The sequence below is a fragment of the Falco naumanni genome, chromosome 5 (assembly GCF_017639655.2).
Source record: "Falco naumanni isolate bFalNau1 chromosome 5, bFalNau1.pat, whole genome shotgun sequence".
Lineage (NCBI taxonomy): Eukaryota > Metazoa > Chordata > Aves > Falconiformes > Falconidae > Falco > Falco naumanni.
In genome coordinates, this window is record NC_054058.1 from 25,109,125 (window position 1) to 25,128,512 (window position 19,388).

The 19,388-nt window shown below is 41.4% G+C and overlaps 1 protein-coding gene across 5 annotated transcripts in view; it reads right to left on the reverse strand.

Annotated features, from left to right (window-relative positions):
- The window catches only part of IQSEC3 (IQ motif and Sec7 domain ArfGEF 3), a 106,878-nt gene that overhangs the window by 86,676 nt on the left and 814 nt on the right, over positions 1-19,388 (reverse strand). The gene's annotated exons all lie outside the window — the stretch shown is intronic.

The window sequence follows — 19,388 nt, forward strand, 5'->3', positions numbered from 1 at the left end:
AATTACATATCCTCTGAACTCCTTAATTCACAAACCCTTTTTTTCTAAGGGAATAATGCTTCTGAAAAGCCTCGTTAGGGCTGCGTATGGAGGGAGAGAATTTCTTAACTGCTTTAGCTAGTGCTTCAGTGCAGGGTATGAATGCCAAGAACCCCTCTGCTAAAGTTCATGCAACTATCAGAAACCAGTGGAAATTTAATTGTACTGCTGTGTAAAGGCCCCTGTGAAGTGCACAACAAGGCCTCTAGCAGACCATAGAATTGGGACTGTAGAGCAGGAGAAGGGGAATCCATTGGAATGGACATGGGCACCTTGACAACATGCTTGGAACAGAAGGTGTAGCATGGCTGTGTCAAAGGGATGCTCTGTGGGTGACCTGTGGGGCTGGGCACTGCTGAGGGTCACGCACAGAAGGGAAGTGCATGCCAGGCTTTGCCTAGGGAAATTAGATAGCAGGAAGACTAAGGGATGAGCTGAACTTTCACATGTAAAGTTCCACATTACGCTGGTTCTGATAACGTGACTGGAAATCTAGCAGTAGCTAGCTGGAATGGGTAAGATACTAGAGGCTGGCAGGATATTCCTCAATACTCTTTACTCAGCAGTTCAGTGTCATAGCCTTACATTTCCCTCCGTGATCCTTAAGATGGGAAAGACAATTATTTGGGTCCTTCCCCATTACCCTCTTCTCCATAACACAGAGCTGAGCTCTTAAAACTCTGATAGTATGTCTGTAACTAGACTGACTCCTCAACTTTTAGAAGCTAAAACACAGCTGAGGCCAGGAGGTGCAAATGAGATGCTAGCAAGTAGAAAATGAGTGACAGTGCTTTGAATCTCTAAAGGCTTATATTTTTTCTCCTTTATATAGTACCCAAAGTTTTGAAGTCTCTGTGTAGATATGAAAGATGCAGGCCATCTCAGTCCAACTCAACAGGTTGTTTTTTTCATGTGCTAAGTGCTTTGAACATAATTCTGTGAGTGCCTAGAAATAGACTTGGGTACCTTAATTGTGGGCTGCTGAGGTGTTATGGCTGGGGAGAGAGCAGTTTGACTATGTATATGGAAGTCTGTGCCACTCTCTTTAACTTTTTCTGGGAGATTCTAAACCCAAAGCATTTGTCACATTCTTTCATGCCATTCCTCTGCCTATCATTATTTTCTAATCATCCCTCTCTCCAGCGGATAGCGTGGCTTGCTTTCTAGGGTCATTGAGTTTGACTTACCACACCTCACTTCTACAATAATTAAGACTTGTGTAATAGTCTTGATTTCCTTTGCTCTCTTTCTGTGACACTTTGTAGTTCTGGCTCCTGTTCTTTTGCTAGAGGCTGCAAGTTTGTTGGAAAGTGTTTTGTTGCCTGCAGTGCACACATAATAGAAGTGCTGCAGATTTTTGTTACTGGATATCTACTGCATGGCTGCTTCTGTCTGCAAGGAACTAGCACCAGTGACTTTGTAACAGCTGATACTAAGAGCTCCAAGTGTCAAGATGAAATTAGGAGGTGTCTGCACTTCATTCCCTTTCCTCAGCCTTTCTCTGGCTTGTAATGGCTCGGAAAGACTGTGGCAGCCTCAGCATCTCAAAAAGATCAAGAGTATGGCACTTACATTTATTGTTTGACCTCAGACAAAATAAAAACCCTCTGTCTTTCTGGTTATGTGATATTTTTGACCAATGGGAGATTCACAGGAAGAAAAACCTACCAGGAGCAAGACAAAAAAAGGAAAGAGACAGACTGTGTTGCAAGTACAAGAGGTGGGTGTGGAGTGTTACCATGGGGTTTGGGCATCCTAATTCTGCCTTGACGACTAATTAAGTTAGGGCTTTTACATCAACCCAAGGAGTGCTTCAATGAAAGACAAGATATGGAATTGTTAATAATGGAAGGAGATGGAGGATACAGTCAGAAAGAAAGAAAAAAAGGGAATTGTACAATCTTATAGAACCGAAATTCAAATGCACCTGGGAGGCTGGCCCTTAAAGACGAATCTGCAGGCTCCTGCACTGATGGGCTCCATATGAAACACAATAAGCTGTGAGGTAATTGTGAACCTCCAGGATCAAGCAATACTAGTACACTTGAGAATGGGAAACTTGCCACATCATCCTTAGTTCTCTACAAACCAACAGTGCTGAGAATAGACTGCTCAACACGCAACAGCAATAAGGCCATCTGGCCCAGGAGCAGAAACTTTTGATGACCAAACACCATCTTGCTGAATGTGCTGAGGCTTTGTGGCTCCTGGGTGGCACACATCTCTGAATTGATAGCATTAGCATACTACCTCATCTTCTCCTTTCGGCTGTTTTGTTGTTTGGCTTTGTTTTGTTTAATTAGCCCAGCCTTCTGAAGGAGAGGACTATGCAGCAGTCACTCTTATGTTCAACTTCCTTCATAAAAACAACTGCTATCAGGCAGTGTTGTGGCTGGAGTGATTACAAGATCCTTTACATAAATCTCTCTCCTGAAACTCATTTGTCTTACAAGTTCTTGTATCAATGTTTTTATTATCTCTCTTTGGGAGAGCTTGCATTTGCCCCAAGACCCTCAGTCTGTTAAAGAAGGAGAAAAAACTAAGGCAACCGAGTAAGTATACTAAAAACTACATGTCTATTACAACAGACTGACTGTTGCACTTGTGTACCCCTGTAAATGCTTTCTGGGGAAATGCAAGGCAAAATAAAATGTTTTGGGTTTTGCTTCTTTAGCATTTAAAAGGCTGCCTTCCATATTACATTGTATTTTTAATTTCATACCTCCTTTCCTCTCTACAGTTTTTATTCAACCTTACCTTCTTTTTCTTTTGTTTCAGATCCTTATTGAAAGGAACCTGTGGCTTTTGGTCATCACAATGTGTGTCAAGGAAGAAGTATGGGATGAGAACTAAAGGTAGAGTAACTTTTATTCCATTTTGGGAGGGTTTTGATGATGATTTCCTTTTTTTTTTATTTCAATACTGGAGTGTAGAAGGAAAGAAGTACTGACAGTGTTGGCTTCATGTGAAATTCCTGTTTGGGATTTTCCAATATCCTTGACTGAATTCAACAAAAAGGAGGAAATGGGGGAACAAAGACTTCATACTTCCAGTGTTTGGAAAATAAAAATCTGTTAGGGCTAAAAAAGGCAAGTTAAAAGAAAAAAATGTTTCTTGATGCATCTCACTCTCACTTGTGATAGAACCAGGATGGGCATGAACTCTGAGATATGCAGCAGTGCACAGAGCAGCTGCTGTGGCACTGGGACCCATGCCATGTCCATTACTACAGCCAATTGTTCTCTTACAGACAACAGCCACTGTTGATTACAGCACTACCCTTCTTCTTATTTGCTTATTCAAGATATTTTTTCAGTTAGAAGTCTGTATTTCTACCAAGGCTGAAATAGTCTTCCCTATTAACTGTTCAATCCAGCCACTAAAAGTTTAATTAAATCTGCATCTGTTGCCTGCAGGCCCATTAGAACTCTGAGAGCTTCTGCTCTCCTCACTTATTGTCTGTTCATGGCTGTGGGCTTCCACTGGATTGGTTTCATTGCCTTCAATGGTTACTCTCTGTTTGTGCCAAGGTAAACAAAACAGGAATTAGACGCTAAGCATCTAGAAGACATTGGGAGCAAAGAAAATACGTGAGTAATTTTCTTGTTTAGATCTATAGTTCATTCTGTAGAAAACCCATTCTGGAGACTAGTTTGAATGCTGTTAGGGAGATGGCTTGATCTATCTTTTCTTGAAAACCTTTTCTTACATAATTAATAATGAAAACAACAACATCAAAAGCCTGATTGAGAAAACTGGTTTGTATTCTTCATAGTTAAATCCCCAAACAGCCAATGAACGCATACCCAGAAGTCCTGTGCCATGGAAATTCAGCAAGTCTTTCTATCCAGGAGATTTTCAGCTATCTATGGAATTGTTATGCCCTCCCCACCATCGTAATTACGGTTTGGTAAGCAACATGGGGCATCACAAGTTCTCAGGGGTGCACAGACTGTGTGCACACAAACGGGTGCGAGCATTTCCACTCCTGTGCCAGCACTATGCCATTAAAACAGCATTGCTCTCTTGCAAAGCAGACCAGAAATATCCTCAGTGGATGGATTTGCTATTATTAACAAGAATACCTATTAGCAAATGAGGCAATCTCTGGCTTGGTGCTAGTGCAAATCACAAGGCTATAAGGACAAAGAACAGCCTGAACTGTTCAGTGAAAAGGAGTTCCCTGAGAAACACAACTTTACAAAGGACGAGGGAAAGGAAGGGCTCAGTAGCAAGCTATCAACCCATGCTCGCACTCATCATCATGATGGGCAGGATAAAACTGAGATGTCTCTTTTCCAGATTCATACCAAGTTCTCTTTTATCTAAGTTCATAAATATGAAGCTAAAGAGCCTTTCCTGCTGCATTTGAGGAACTTTTTTTTTATGATTTATATGGATATCAGTGCTTGGGGAAGTGAAAGATTAATACCAACTGCTTGGTGCCAAGCAGAGGGCAGAAGGCAGGCAGCCTTCCTTTGTGCAGCTCTGCAGTTTCTGCTCGCCTGCAGCACCTCATTAGCTTAGTTCTGAGCACCAGTGCAGCTGCCAGTACACCCAAACCCTGCTAGCCCAGACCTATTCACCCATATAGCTCTGCTACTGATGCAGAAAGCTGCCTAAATCATCGCTTCTTACTCCAGTGTGATTGTCCATGCAGCTCTACTAATGGACTAGAATGCTGTCTTACTTTTTCCCATGCTATTCCAGTCTTGCTCCTTCACCTGTCTCATCATATGCAGCATCTGCTAGTCCTTCACACAACACTCAGTCTTCATCTGGGTCCTGCAGCATCACTTCCTCCGGTTCTCCATGCCCCTTCCTGAAAATCCAGACCTCTTGCATTCATCTCAGTTCTGCCCAGCAACTCCTACCTCACAAATGCAGCTCTGGACTTGCACAGCAGCTCTGCTGAGCAAACATGAGTTTGCCACCTGGGGAAATACCCACATAAAGGATAAACAAACCACTAAGCTCACTCTGGTTTATCTTAAGGCGGACTCATGGTAGCCTACTGGTGTTATAGCTACTGTATGGACTGCTTGCCATCAGAGATCTCCCCATCTAGCAGAGAGGGTAGTGGCAGTAGACAAAATGTACTGTTTCCACTTAAATAGGAGCATCCTCTTATGGTGTTAGTATCAATAAGTACATCTCTAAAGTTTGTGTCAAAACAAAGCTGTGGCTGCTGCCGATCTTATAGCACCTGCCACACTGTCTGCTACAAGAGCTCAGAAACGGCGTGTAAGAAAGGCTGATATATCTTTTAGCTCCGTGGACTGTGGTCTGACGGTTGATACTGTGGAAGGCTGCACTTGATTTTAGTAGCATACGTAACTATGGCTGTTTGTTTCAGTGTATAGCAGGAACTGGGTAACAGATAAGACAGCATTTTGCTTGCCTCAGTCAGTATTTTGCTTGCTTCCTGAGCAATCCCACCTGTGGCTTTTTGCACGCTGGCAGAAGTTTCCCAGGCTCGATGTAGCATGACTTCAGAGCTTCTAAACTATCTCTGGAGTCTTCTTAGTCCCAGGTTCAGAATGGGGTCACTTACTCTTTGAAGCACAAAACACAGGTCAAAAGAACTGACTTTTTTGTGTAGTCATCACCACCATACATCACTAAACAAAACAATTAAATGTTAAGTTCTTTCAAAAAAAAAAAAATAGCACAAATCTTCACTGCTATCTTTCCTTATTGCAGGTTTTGTTAATTCAGTGGATTCCTGAAACCTGTATAAGTCACCAGCTGTTCACCCAGACAGTTGGGAGTGAATGTATATGTTTATATACATTTGAACCCCTCATTCCTTCAGACTTCACTTTTCCACACAGAGATGTATATCTAGAGGGAAAGGAAGACATGTCTTCATGAGGATACAGCTGTATCATTCACATGCCACTTTACCCTACCAATTCCCCATTCAATACATGCACTACACACTCCTCGTCCTCCCAACAGCTACCTGGGAATCCAGTGACAGCAACCTTCATCACAGCCTTGTTCTCAGCACTGCTATATTCATATGCTGCCATCGTGGTATAGCTGCCACCTAAACGCCCAGCAGAGCTGTAGAATGGAGGTTTTTTGGGGAAAAAAAGAGGGTGTAACTGCAAGTGAGAAAGACATAAAAGGGTGAGCTAAGTAGCGATAAATAGGAGCTGCTGTCTGGAAGGAGACAGTGAAGTTTGGAAAGGGGCTCCAAGCTCTTTTCCTGAAGGCCAGTTTCATTCTTGCTGATATCTTTGCAAATGCCACTCTGCTATCAGGAGCCATTCAGGTCCTAACTTTTCTTCATGACTTTAACAAAAGGAGTGGTAGTAGGGAAATGTCATGAAATTGGTCATATTTTAGCGATTTTTTGTGACATATCTCCAACTAGTGCTACACTGGATCCCAAGGGAACAGTTACTAATTGTGCCTCTGGTTAGTGTTCACCTCAGGGAATTCAAAACAGCAGTAAATAAAACCAGAATGGAGAAACAAAAAATAGAGCTGGACAATAAAGGAGAAAGAATGAGGTCCTGATCTTCTGATGCGCCAAGTCCTTTCAAATGAGGAAATCAGTATACTCCTACAGTACAAGCTGAGAGGAGAAAGTAGCCAACATAAATAGCTCCTTGCTGGGAAGAGAAAGGAATTCCAGAAACATCCAAGGCACAGTCACATCCTGAAGGCATTCCTGCCCTTGTTCCAGATCTCCCTTGCCATCTCTGTCATCACCAAATGCAGCCTAGGTCTACACTGAATGTATCCCTGGATTGTGAGAAATGTATTGAAGTTGTGTAAGAATTCCCAGAGCCTGCCCCCCTCTCATACATGCGTGAGAGCGTGTCAAAGAGCACCTTCAGGTTTGTAAACACTGGGGTCTGCTCCAACACTGAATGAAAAAACAGGCAGGATGGAGGATCCCTATGAAAGTGATGTCCCCTCAGAGTGAGCTGATGAAACGTCACCATCAAGTCCTGTACCAGAAACAGGACAGATGGGGGAAGGCAAATGCTCTTCTTATTACTGGAAATTAAAACCTCAGCCCAGAATCCATTAAGCCACACATATCAGTCATGCAAGAGTTCTCCTTGGATGAGGCAGGAAAAATCTGACAGAGCAAGACTTTGAAACTGCGTGAATTGGTGATTGCATATACTGCTGTGATTGTGTCAGGGGAGGAGGGGATGGAGGCAGCAGAACCCAGTGTGGCTCTGTATTTAATAGGAGAACAGGGAGAGGGAAAATATAGCTGTGGGAAGAAACTACATCTTGCTAGACAGTGGTTTCTGGAGAAGGTACTGTCAACTTATTCACATGCACAGATGTGATAATTACTTTCCGCTTCCTTAGCTCACATGCAGTGCCTACCTCTGTGGGAGGCTCTTCCTTTTGCTCCCACGACAGGAATATTTTTGGTGTCTTCCATGTGCCTGCTGAGCTTTCTCCCATCAAACCAGACTGAAACAACAGACTATAGACTCTTAACCTACCTTCTCTCACTACCCCTCATCATTCTGTGCAACTCACAACTGGTTCATTGCTTCAAGAAACAAAACACGCTCCAGCATGCATGTGTGGTTTCTTGTGCATTTTTACTCCAACACATTTATAGCACTTTTTTACTTTGACATATTTTCTTACTGGACTAGCTGCTTTTGGAAACCTTGCTGGACTTGCATGCAATACACGTCCACAGACTGGACAACCTGAAACCACATGTCTCAATTCCTCCTCAAATTCAATACTCAATTTTACCTCCAGCCTCCACTGCTCATTCTTTCTAATGTACCTGATGCCAATCATGAATAGCTGCTAAGGATTTTTGCCCAAGTTATAGAACTTTAGTTGGACAAACCTCTTCCTAGTATCAAGCTGTCCAGGGAGTGAATCAGATTTCAGGATTTAGAGCAATGTAATTTATGCCATAGAAGTGACCTCATAACATTTAACACTTCTTGTCCTGTTTGTCTCTTCCTTTCAAGACACTGTAGCCTACTTGACAGATCAGAGCCCTGGGACACAGGTTTTACTCTCAGCTTTGACTAGCTGGATTAAACTCAAGCAAAAAACTTTCCATGTCTTTCTCCTCTTCTGTAAAATGAGGACTACCTTTGCAGGCACTGAAGTAGTGATAAAGAATAATGCAGAGGAGACAGTATTATTATTATTATTATCATCACCACCATTATCATCATCATCTACTTTTACATGGTATTCCTGTCATTCATCCTGCAGCAAGAGCTTGCCATGGTTAAAGGTGTACTAGAGGAAAAGTTTACATACTTGCTGCACTTTGGTAGGGACATAGGCTAGCAGTATTCCACTTGTGAATAAGTGCTTTGCTTTCCAAAGCACTTCAGAAAACATAACATTACTGCACATACGTGCTCATCTCTGAAATGCAGGTGTTTCTGGTGTTAGATCTGAGAGTTGGCCATAGCAGCCTGCAATGAAGCCTTGCAAAAAAACTGCAGCAGAAGAATGGCCCTGATTCCTTAGGGTTTATAAATCATATTACTGTTTATGCTTGAGGTAGTGGGATGTAAATTGATCAGTGAGGATTCGCTAGCATCTCAAACCCATCTCACACAAAAGAAAACAACTTCACAAGAGGAAGACAATGAAGAATGGGGCCTGTTGCCAGTTAAGCAGGGATGACAAATTTACACCAGCACATGAATAAGAATAACACCTTTACTCTCTGTGTGTTTAAATCCTGTGAAGGGACACAGGTGGTCAAAGTCCCCAACATCTAATCTGAAAAAAAGAGGTGCTAATGCCAGGCAGAGATATCCTGAAAATGATGCTGTCTGCAGATACTCCACTGTCCTCTCCTAGTGCTCTGGGTATTTCTTGGAGATCTGCCAGACACTGCCCAACCAGGTTAAACTGCATCGCTTTATGAGATCTAATAAACCTCCCATCCCATAGTGATAGCGATGAGAACTAGTCACATATACTTTGGGCTACAGTAATGGGCTCCTTCCTTAAGCTCAGGAGTTACCTACTGGGGAGGTGGCTTCAGCCAGACGGTACCTGTTCAGGATAATGATCAGTGTGTGCCATTTATTATTATTTTCTCCTGAGTAAGAGGTTTCATAAAAATAGAACATAAAGCCCTGCCATTCCTTCCCTCCCCCCAGCTACACCAAAGTATCGTTACAGTCACACACGCAAATGAACTAGGCATTCAAAAACTTCACAGCCTCTGCAGGATAAGATTATGGGGCTCCTGGCCCTTCTGCATTCTATAGTTTCCACTGGGCCCTTTCCCCTTCCCTTTGTAACTCCTCCCCACTGCCGTCCACTCTTCCACCAGCTAGTATGCAGCTGCATACCCCTGCAGAACCCAGAAGTATGGTATACACTAACTTATGACTGCTGCAGAGGCTTTGGAGAGCATGCAGATGTGCACACCACTGGGATGTAATCCTGAGGCAATGCTCCAGCCATGCTTTCAGGCTTGGGATTTGCAGAGTAAGTTAATATTGATTTAAAACTAGCCTGAAGGTTGCCTTTAGCAGAAAGTAAAGATACACTGTAGATGCCTCTCTTCCTCTTCTTCCCCTCTTCCCCTGTCACCAGTATTTCCTTTCTTCTGCCTACCTGTAAAATAACTTGCTGAAAGCAAATTAAGTTTGGCAGAAGTCTGATCCTTCCCTTAAAAACAAGTAGATTCTTTCTTCCACCTCTGGGAGGCTAAATACCTTTAAATGTCTGAGACTCAAACTCTTTGCCAAGACTTTTTATCCATCAGGGACACAACCTGGTATTCCCTATCTGCTTAGCTGCGTAAGAGCCGCGGTAAAAGAGGTGATAAAGGTGGCATAATAGTTCCAGTCAGAGCATGTCTAGTGAAGTCAGTGGTTTTTTATTCAGCTTTACAAAGATGAGAAACTCACTCCTTTCTTGGCAGAAACAAGGGACCAGCAGCGGATGTTGCTGCAGCTAACATGGGGATCAGTATTTTCCCAAACGAGTAATAAAGAATTCTTGGGGGAAACATTACAGCAGTTGGCTGTGCCATCCCAAATGACTGCCATGGCAAGTATGCACAGAGTTAGAGTAGGCTAACAGCTAACTCAAACCAAGTAGCTCTAGCGGTGGGACAGAAGTCAGTTCATGAAGATCTGTAACATCAGAAGTCATGTAAGAGTGTTACCTCACGTCTCTTCAAATCTGAAGGCACATAATTGAGTTCAGCCACCCAAATTTAGTGAAGTGGTAACTCTTAGACTTACCTAGATTGTAAAATAGTGCAAACTACTGATCAGAGCCATGCAGTCTATCTACACCAGGAGTTTGACTGGATATAGTTTTATTGGCACAAAACATTGTAGAAGAAAACTGCTTGAAAAGAGGTCTTTGGCACAAGAACCAGGGAATGCTCAGAGAAAAGGGAGGAGTTTCCTCAGATTCTTTGCTAGTTCAGATGAAGGTTACTGGTCCAGTGTGCATGGATATCAGCATGGGCCCTCAGGACAAATCCAGATACTCGGTTACTATGGTGAAAGGGGCCGTGTGAGTACCTGGGCAGACGCAGGCAATTTACTGGTGTTCTACTGGGAATGGATTTGCAAATTAAAAACCAGCAAATGAAAGCCAAGGACATTTGTGAGAATTCTGAACTGACTGTAGAGCTGAAACTTTGCCTGGAACAGCCCAGCAGAGGCAGAAACAGTATTCCTGATAGAGGGGCAAAAGCAAGGAAAGACAGGTTTGAGTTTGGTTCTGTAAATGAAGGAGAAAGAAAGGTAATAACTTTTATGTACCTGGAGAGGTACTCCCTCTTTCGGAAAATGCTATCACATATAAAAAATCTGTTAAGAACCTCAGGGCCAAAACCACACTGCTCCAGGAGGCAGATCTGAGGATGTTCCATGGAGTCAGTGCCCACCCAGGCACAGCGAGACCAAGATGCAGGATGCTGAGGCTGCAGGAGATGCTGTCAGAGCAACTCTCCCATTGGAGCAGGATAGTGTGAACCACTTCAGAGGACTGCCTTGAAATCAGCATCACAAACAGATTGACAGCAATGTCCTGAACTTTAATAGAAAGGTCAGAATTTGAACAAATATCCAAAGTACAGCAAAACCTGAAGAAAATCCCAAGCCTCCTTAAGATCCATAACAATTTCAGTGCCAATTTTCTACTACTCTTGAGAATGACAGAGATGCTTTAGTGTGTTTCAGCAAACATAAATGAACCTTTCTAGTAGTTACTGTCTCAGCAGCAGCCCGTGCCCATGCACATGTTGGCAGGTGGATTAAAATGATCCGTCAACTTCATATGAAAAGCCAGGAGGAGCAAGAGACTCCATTTGCCAGTGGAAAACCTCCACCTAGGTGCCCTCTGAATTCCTACAGTAATTCCCCAATTCTTTATAACTTTAATATTCCAAGATTTTTAAGAAGATATTACACATAGAACACCAGCTCCGAGACAGGGTCACAGATCTGGAGTGGACAGTTCTGCCATTTTGATGTACTGGTGACCTAATGAAAAAAATTATCTAGGGCTTGGTCTTTATTGCCTGGGTTCCTAAGCAAAATATGTTTTCTGTGACCATATAATCTTTTCCCTTTTCCTTCTATGCATCTGTGTCTCTCACTTTCTCTGTGTGGATGTGTGTCTGTGTGGGTTCCTACTTTGTAACTGCAGATCCCACTGTGAGTTTCAACCAGGTCTGAGTGAGTAACAGTGACCCCAGAGATACTAACCTCTAACAAGTCCCATGAAAATAGCTGGTGAGGCCTGACAGAGAGAACTTTCCAGGTTCTCCACCGAGGGTAAGGCTGCCATGTGAACTGAAGCTATCACTCCACACAGAAATCTCTGTGTCGGAGCGAGATGTTACAAAAGCCTCAACACCAGGTGAAGCCTAAATCAGAACTTGTGTCTTGTTAGGAATCAGAAAATATAACCGTGACACAAATCTTCTGTCTTCGTGTCTTTCTGACACAAAGCCAAGCTTCATTAGCTCTGCAGCTCACAGACCCCCTTGTTTTCAGTTAGAAGAGTGCAGGAAGGATAAGGTTTGCCATTTGTAATTTCTTATTCAAAATCACTCTAATTACACCAAAGTGTCCACTCTCAGGTGTGACTAATTATGGAAAATATTGATCGCCTCCTATCTGCCTCAGCAAGTGCAACTTCAGAGCAGAAAATAATACCTGATCAATGAGCATAATCTTAGCAAAAGCAATAAAAATAATACCTGTAAAGCCGCAGACTGAGGGTGCATGCACAGGGTAGAGAAAAGAAAAAACATTATCAAACAGACCAAATATATCTTTATAACCCTGCAGCAACAAAACTCCTACCACTTTATATTAAAATACTGTAAGAAAACGTTACAAACCTATTATATGAAGAATCAGAATGTTGCTTAATGGTTTTCCCATTGTTCACTGTTATTTCTGTGATGTCTTGCTATTGTCAACACTCATTTACACTAGTGGATGTACGTGTGTTTGTGTGTGAGGACAGAGACACAAAATCTGGTACAGATCCTCAGGTGATGTAAATTGTCGTGGCTGTATTGACGTCAGTAAAGATACACTGATTTCCTCCAGCAGACGATTTGCTTTGCTGTATATAAAAAGCATAGAAGCTAGATGCTGTTTCAACTTTGCTCTTAGACACTTACTGTAGACAAATGCCCATGCAAATATATTCTCTCTTCTATGTGCAAATATGCATATTGCCTTGCAGTACACATTGCAAGTAATGACAGGAGCTTTATGCTGCTTCCTATGCTGAAATTTATAAAAAGGGTCGTTCCTGATCTATCTGCCCTCTCTAATCTGAAACAATAGATCTCAAACTGCCTTGCTACAGATCTTCAAATACATAGAGATGAAAGGGACTGTCCAGCATCACAAGTCTGTTAAAAATAAATTCAGGAGGAATTAAGCTTTGATCTTAAAACTGTTAGTCCAATCCTCTAAGAGATCTTAAACAGCCATTGGGCAGAACAAATCCAATAGGCAAGACTCTCATTTTCTCACCTAGGGCTTAGCTAAATGAAATGACAAACTCTGGAATGGATGAATACAATATTACTAGTTTGTTTCAAGATACACCTCTTTGAGGGAAAAGATGTATATCTAATTTTTAAAAATTGTATGAGAAAGAAAGGGGAAATGGTCACATTTCAGGCTCTGTCTTCAAAAATTACTCTTTTCTTTTTTCTTTATTTTCTTTTATATGGTTCCATGGAATGTAGACCAAGTAGCAATCACAGGCTACTGGTAATTTTATAACAAATGAAATATTTTCCATCTGTTAAACGGAGAAACATTTCTGGCTTTCTATAATGTTTTCCTAAGGGAGAGACAACAAAAGGTTTCATAACTGAGAATGGAAAAAGAGAAATAAACCACTGCTGAACTAGAAAAGAAAGGAGAAAACAGGCAGCCTAACAAGGCATTTATAGGGAAAATAACAGGAAAGCAGAAGATTAATAAACTCTACATACAGAAAGATTAAGGGAAAGAGAGTAGCTCTTTTTTACTGTTTTTACTTGGATTGCAAGGCAGAAGGGAAAAAATAAAACTGGGAAATTTCTACAATCTGTTTGTCTAAAGGTATTTTGGCTTGCAGAAGTGTACTTCATTTTATCACATGAACACTTTTTTTTTAATTAGTAGGTAGAAGCCATAATTAACAGAAGACCAGTCTTTGAGCTGACAGGTTCTGGTCTGGCACCATCTAAGGACCAGAATTGCATTCCAAGGCTAGATTTCTCTGGCTTACTCTGACTAAAAGTGCAAATGATTTCAAGTACGGTGTAGGTGGGAATGTGTACAGTCTATGCCTCATATAAGTAGCCACTTTCTGGATGCATAAAATGTATGAACCATGTGTAAATTGTATATTCCTGTGTGCGCATCATTTTATGAAGGACATGGAAGCATCAGTTGCTTGTTTCAATCTCAGAACAACGGGTGTCCTTCCACACTGTACATACTGCAAAGAATGGGACAGCCAGCCCAACAGTCACCTGGCACTGAGTCCCTGGCAGGAATTCTCAAGGGCATTGTTAACACCTATTCATTTGGGACATTTTTCCATTTATACCTCTTCCAAACAGCCATGCATGAATTCTTTTGAATGCTAACAGTGTTGCATTGTGAGCTCATTGCTCCAAAAGCCCCCTCATAGAGCCTTACCTTGGATCTGCCCAGAAGTGACACCAAGTGGGCCAATATGAAGCATATAGAAAAAAGGTACCCTTGCCACCGAGAAGAGCAGCCTGGCTGCAACAGAACATATAGCTGAGTGACATAAAAATACCACCATTTTATCAGAAAAATGAAAAAACTCATTTGCATCCCTCTTGATTTAAGCATTAAAACATTCACCTTTTTTGCTGTTGCTTTCAGCCCTTGATTTCTCTTGTTTAAACGATTGGTGTGAGTCTTTGTTACTCCAGGTACTGCTCTAACTGGGCTCAGGACACAGATACACAGATAATACCTGTCCAAAGCACCACTAGGCAGTATTTCACACAGATTCCTTGTTATTACTTCCTGATGCTCCCATCCCACCAGTGAGATTTCCTATAACATTATTTTCAGACTTGACACTGTGCTGCTCTGGCCAGGACCTTACACAGCATCGCATTGGGGTACTATCCCTGTGGGTAGAATTCCTCATGCCACCTTTACTCAGCAATTTTGTACCTAGAACTTCATTTTGAATCCTTCCTAAGCTGAGACCTTTGCCTTCTCTCACTTCACCTGTTATTTCTTAAATATTATTGTGAATCATTATTTCCATATTTCTCTGCCTGGGATTTTGCTGGCCCTGATGTAGATACAACACAGGTGTGTTCATGTCAAACTATGTCTTAGGCCAATTACAGTGTGAATGGAACCAGTATGGATATATCTTTAAATGGGATGTAGTCACAGAGTCTACTTTCTTTTTTTCCTCTCATTATGCTCTTTATTTCAAAATCATCTAAGCAAGGCTTTAGCATCTACGTAGCTATGCCAATGCAAACCTCTGTCATTTGAAACCAGCTTACAGCACTTGACTCCAAATAACTTTTGATGCTGAAAGGGTACATTGCTAACAGGGTTTTGCAGAACCAATGAAACTGTTTCTGGTAGGAAAGCTCAAAGGAGTTAAACCCTGAGACAGGCTGGGGGAAATCTGAAAGAATGAAAGCAGACAGCAAATGTAGCATTCTGTGTGTGCCCACAGTGAAAGGAATGGGTATCTGGGGTACATAAGCCATTCAGAGTTGTTCCGGTGGTCATTTTTGGGTTTGGGGTTTTTTGTGTTTTGGTTGTGGTTTTTTTTGCTGGTGCAATGCGCAAATATAGCAAAATATGTTAATAGTAAGCCACAATATTTATAGTTATTGTTAGTATCCATTGAAATAAGTGGGATTTTGTCAATGCCTTTACCCTGGAGATAATCCATAGAATAGAACATTAATGCATAGTTTAAAAGAAAAATTATGGAAAACAGCACATCTGCATATGCAATACCTTCATTTTAAATTTATATAATTGAGCTTTTGAAATTAAACAAAAATACAGCAAATAGCCTCAGACCACAACAGCAACTAAGTGACTAACATTGTCCCTTTAACATTTTAAAACTTGCCTCTTTACTAAGATAAAAAATACTGTCCTAAACCAATACAAAATAAAATCATTTTCAGCACAATGCAAATCCAAATGAACTTTAAGACCTCTGGGAAAATGTGATTTTAGAAAATTTCCTCCAAGAATTCTAAAAGTTTGTTTTGCATGAGGAGATACCTTGTAGAGCAAACACAGACTAATAATTTAAAGGCAACACTTAGTTTCTTTATGTCATGCTAGACAAATACTGTTTCTACACTTTGTTTTCACTGTTAGTGATGGTTAAAAGAAGATTTTAATGCCACTTAAATACAGAATGTTTGTAAATTGCACCCATGTCTTTTGATGGAAGGAACTATAACAGATTATTACCTATTATTCTAATTGTATTTATCAAAGTGAGTTTTCCAGGTAATACATGGGCTCAAAAGCTAAAGTCCTTCCATAGGCAGAGCTCCTACTGAGAGTTTCACTGATAAAAAACAGCAGGATTTGGGCCATTTAGACTTAATCTGCTAAACTCAACCCTGTGGCACTTCCCTGATACTTAACAAAGGGTACTGGGGATTGGCAAAGAAGGTAGTATTTTGATAAAGAAGGGAAGGAAAATTTATACTCACAGGATTTGATGACACTTTGGGATGGTCCCTCAAGACAAGAGGCTGCCTAGTAAGGGTGATCTAAGCTATGCTAATTTGGCAACCTGTATTTTTGAAGCAAAACATTCCATGACGAATGACCTTATTTTTTTGTTTTTAAAGCTGTGAGGTGCTTATGCAATAGACTGCTAAGGTAGAAAGAGACAGATGCCGCGGAATAATAATCAGCCTAATTCTTGCTGAGAAGCTCTGCAAAAATCTCTCTTTGCCTCTCTTTTCACAGGTAAGCTCAGTGCTACTTTTTTCACACAACAACATGCAGCAACAATTAGTGAGCCTCCTCATAACTCAGGAATTCTTCCCTTTCTAGACATGGGCTTTGATTTGTTCCCTTTTAAAATGTAGGCCCTTTTTAAAAAAAAAAAAAAGCTTTTAAAGAAAAAAAACTTAGCAGTTTTTTAAAAGGTGGACGACAAAAATAAGACTGAACTTTTCTTTAAAATAATTGAGATGCTTCATTTGTTTTTAATTCCAAGCCCCTTACAGAAGACTGCCCCAGCTGACAAGAATAGCCACATGTGTCCAAAAGCTAAGGTCTTCACTTCTATCCAGGGACTGAGGTGAGTTGGGCTGCGAAAAAACCTCAATCCTGACTCAAAATGAGCAAAATCCCTGGGCTGTGTCTGAGGTGAGAAGAGCCAGCACAAGTACACTGAAACATGCTGCCAGAACCTCCTGTTTTATGAGAGGCAGAGGAAATTCCATTACTGGGCAGCGAGAGCCGGGCACTGCCCAGGTGCCACTTTAACCCTTGCTTTCAGCCACCGCATCCTGACATGCTAAAATATCCTTTCTGTTCTTGTTTAGAGTGGCCATTTTCTGTAGTGAACAGCCAGTTCCTATGTTCTTGGCTAAGAGAAAAAAAAATTAGGTAACACTGAATTTCAGGGTTTACATTAGAGGGAAAAACATGTTCAGGCACAGGGAGGAAGGAAGACAGTGCAGATACCTATTCTGTGTAGGTATTAAAGTATGTCCCCTGGTGTCACACAAAAGCAAAAATACAACTCTCGGGTTGGCGACCTGGATCATAAGGGATACTGGGCATACTGTCAATAGGTGATGAAAGATTCCCTGCCCTCCACCCAAGTTGCCTTTAAGTTAGATTCTGCAGTCTCTTTGATTTCCTTCTAACAGAGATGAGAGGATGAAACCCAGTACATACAATCAGTGGGGGGAAAAAAAAGAACCTGCAGGAGTGAGAAATGTAGACTGTTTTGCATTCTCTGATATTTCCTTTTCTATACAAAGATTTTGGTTTGCCTAAGCTATAGAAGGAAACAGAAGCAGTCTATTTTAATCTTCCTGAGTGAAGAACACTGCAGGGATTGCTCTGTTATCCCCAGCAGCAGCCCTGACTTTCCACAAAAAGGCTCCAACCATCCATCCGTCTATCTATCTGAAATACAAAGATTATCGTATGATATATCAGTGATCAGCTGTGTTCTTAATGCACTTCTCCTTGTGCATTTTGGTATGAAGGAAAAAAAAAAAAAAACCACAATTCTTACCCCACCACAAAAAATGCTCAGATAAGGAGGAGGCATTTAGACTTATGCATAGAAATTGATTCTTCGGTCTCTGTAATGACGTATGTTAGAAACTCTGTTCAGAAGAAAGGAAAGCCCTTGCCGATACGATGTTTCTAACAGAGCCTTCACTGCAGGGATTCACTATTGAAAAAACAATGAGGTTGATTATGCATTTTTAGATGGGTTTCTTACTGTTTTGACTTCAGTGACTTAAATTATGCAATTCTGGATTTACACCAATCAGCATAAGTTCAGGATCTGGCCCTACCTCTTTTTAAAACTCCACCTATTGCATGATGAATAAGGGCCAGATCCTGCAAATGCTTACTACCTGTATTAATTCTCTGAGTAGCCTTACTTCCTTTAAGTTGTGATTGCAAAATTGAGTCTTACAGCGCAGTATTTTACATATATGTATCTACTTGTGGGACTCAAGTGTGCCTAGATCATACATATTCCTTTAATACTAATTTCTCGCCTGATTTTCATAGAATCATGGGACAGATGCTTAGCTGTTACTATGTGGTGTAACTCTACTTACACCATCTGAAAAATCCAGCTTTCTGTTGCAGCTATGCTTGTGTATTCAAAACAAGCATGAGAGAGAAAGGTCCCTTTTATTTCAACTGTCAAAAGAGACAAGGAAGATGTTTTGGGCTATCCAGTGTGCTGTGTACTTAATTTGTTTTGACATCACTATAACCGAGAGAGTTCATTCTAGGAAAGAAATTCTGATCTAGTTTCACTACTTATATTAGCTTCCTTCTTACACAAAAGAAGCCACATCAGAAAATATGGTCATTCTCCTTCTAACTTCACCAACTCTGGCTTTCAACCAGAAAACATTCCCCTGCTTTCAAAGTGCCTAAACAAAGGAAATTACAATACTGCCTGCAGCTGTAATTACCAGCTGGTGAACCGATGGCATATACTGGATACACAATCCAAGAAAATGTTACTTTCAATAGTAGCCTCTTCCAACACCTATAGTGCTGGAATGCTCATCCTTGTTTACTATACATGCATGCACGTAGAGCATTATCAGTATTCAGTACTAGTAGTCATGCTTTCTCCACTGAAGAGGAAAGACCAGCAAAAAAATACTTTGTCCTTTTGAAGAGCTGGATCTGTGTCAGGTGCCACTCACCAAAAAAAGAAGAAAGAAGAAAAAAAAAAAAAAAAAAGCAGACAACCCACACACAAGTGCAATAAGCATCCTAAATGTCAAACATATGTACAGCAGCTGTATCTCTATGGACATATATACATCATGTGCGATACAATGCATACCCTAGACTCCTTAAATCAAGGCGGGCAGGAAAATCCCAGCTCATTCCAGGGATGATGTGGGGGTTTTGACAGATACCAGCGACTTAAGGCAAACAGAAACTGCCACAACGCTGCCGTCCTTTGCAAAGCTCCCTCCTGCCTGGGCTAAACCGCACTCATCTTTGATCAAAGACTTATTTATTGGTGACAGCCGATGAGGGCACGGCCGGGTGCGAGCACCGCAGGTGAGCAGCCCGACGGGCCCCGGGCACCCGTACCGAGCAATGAAGGCGCTG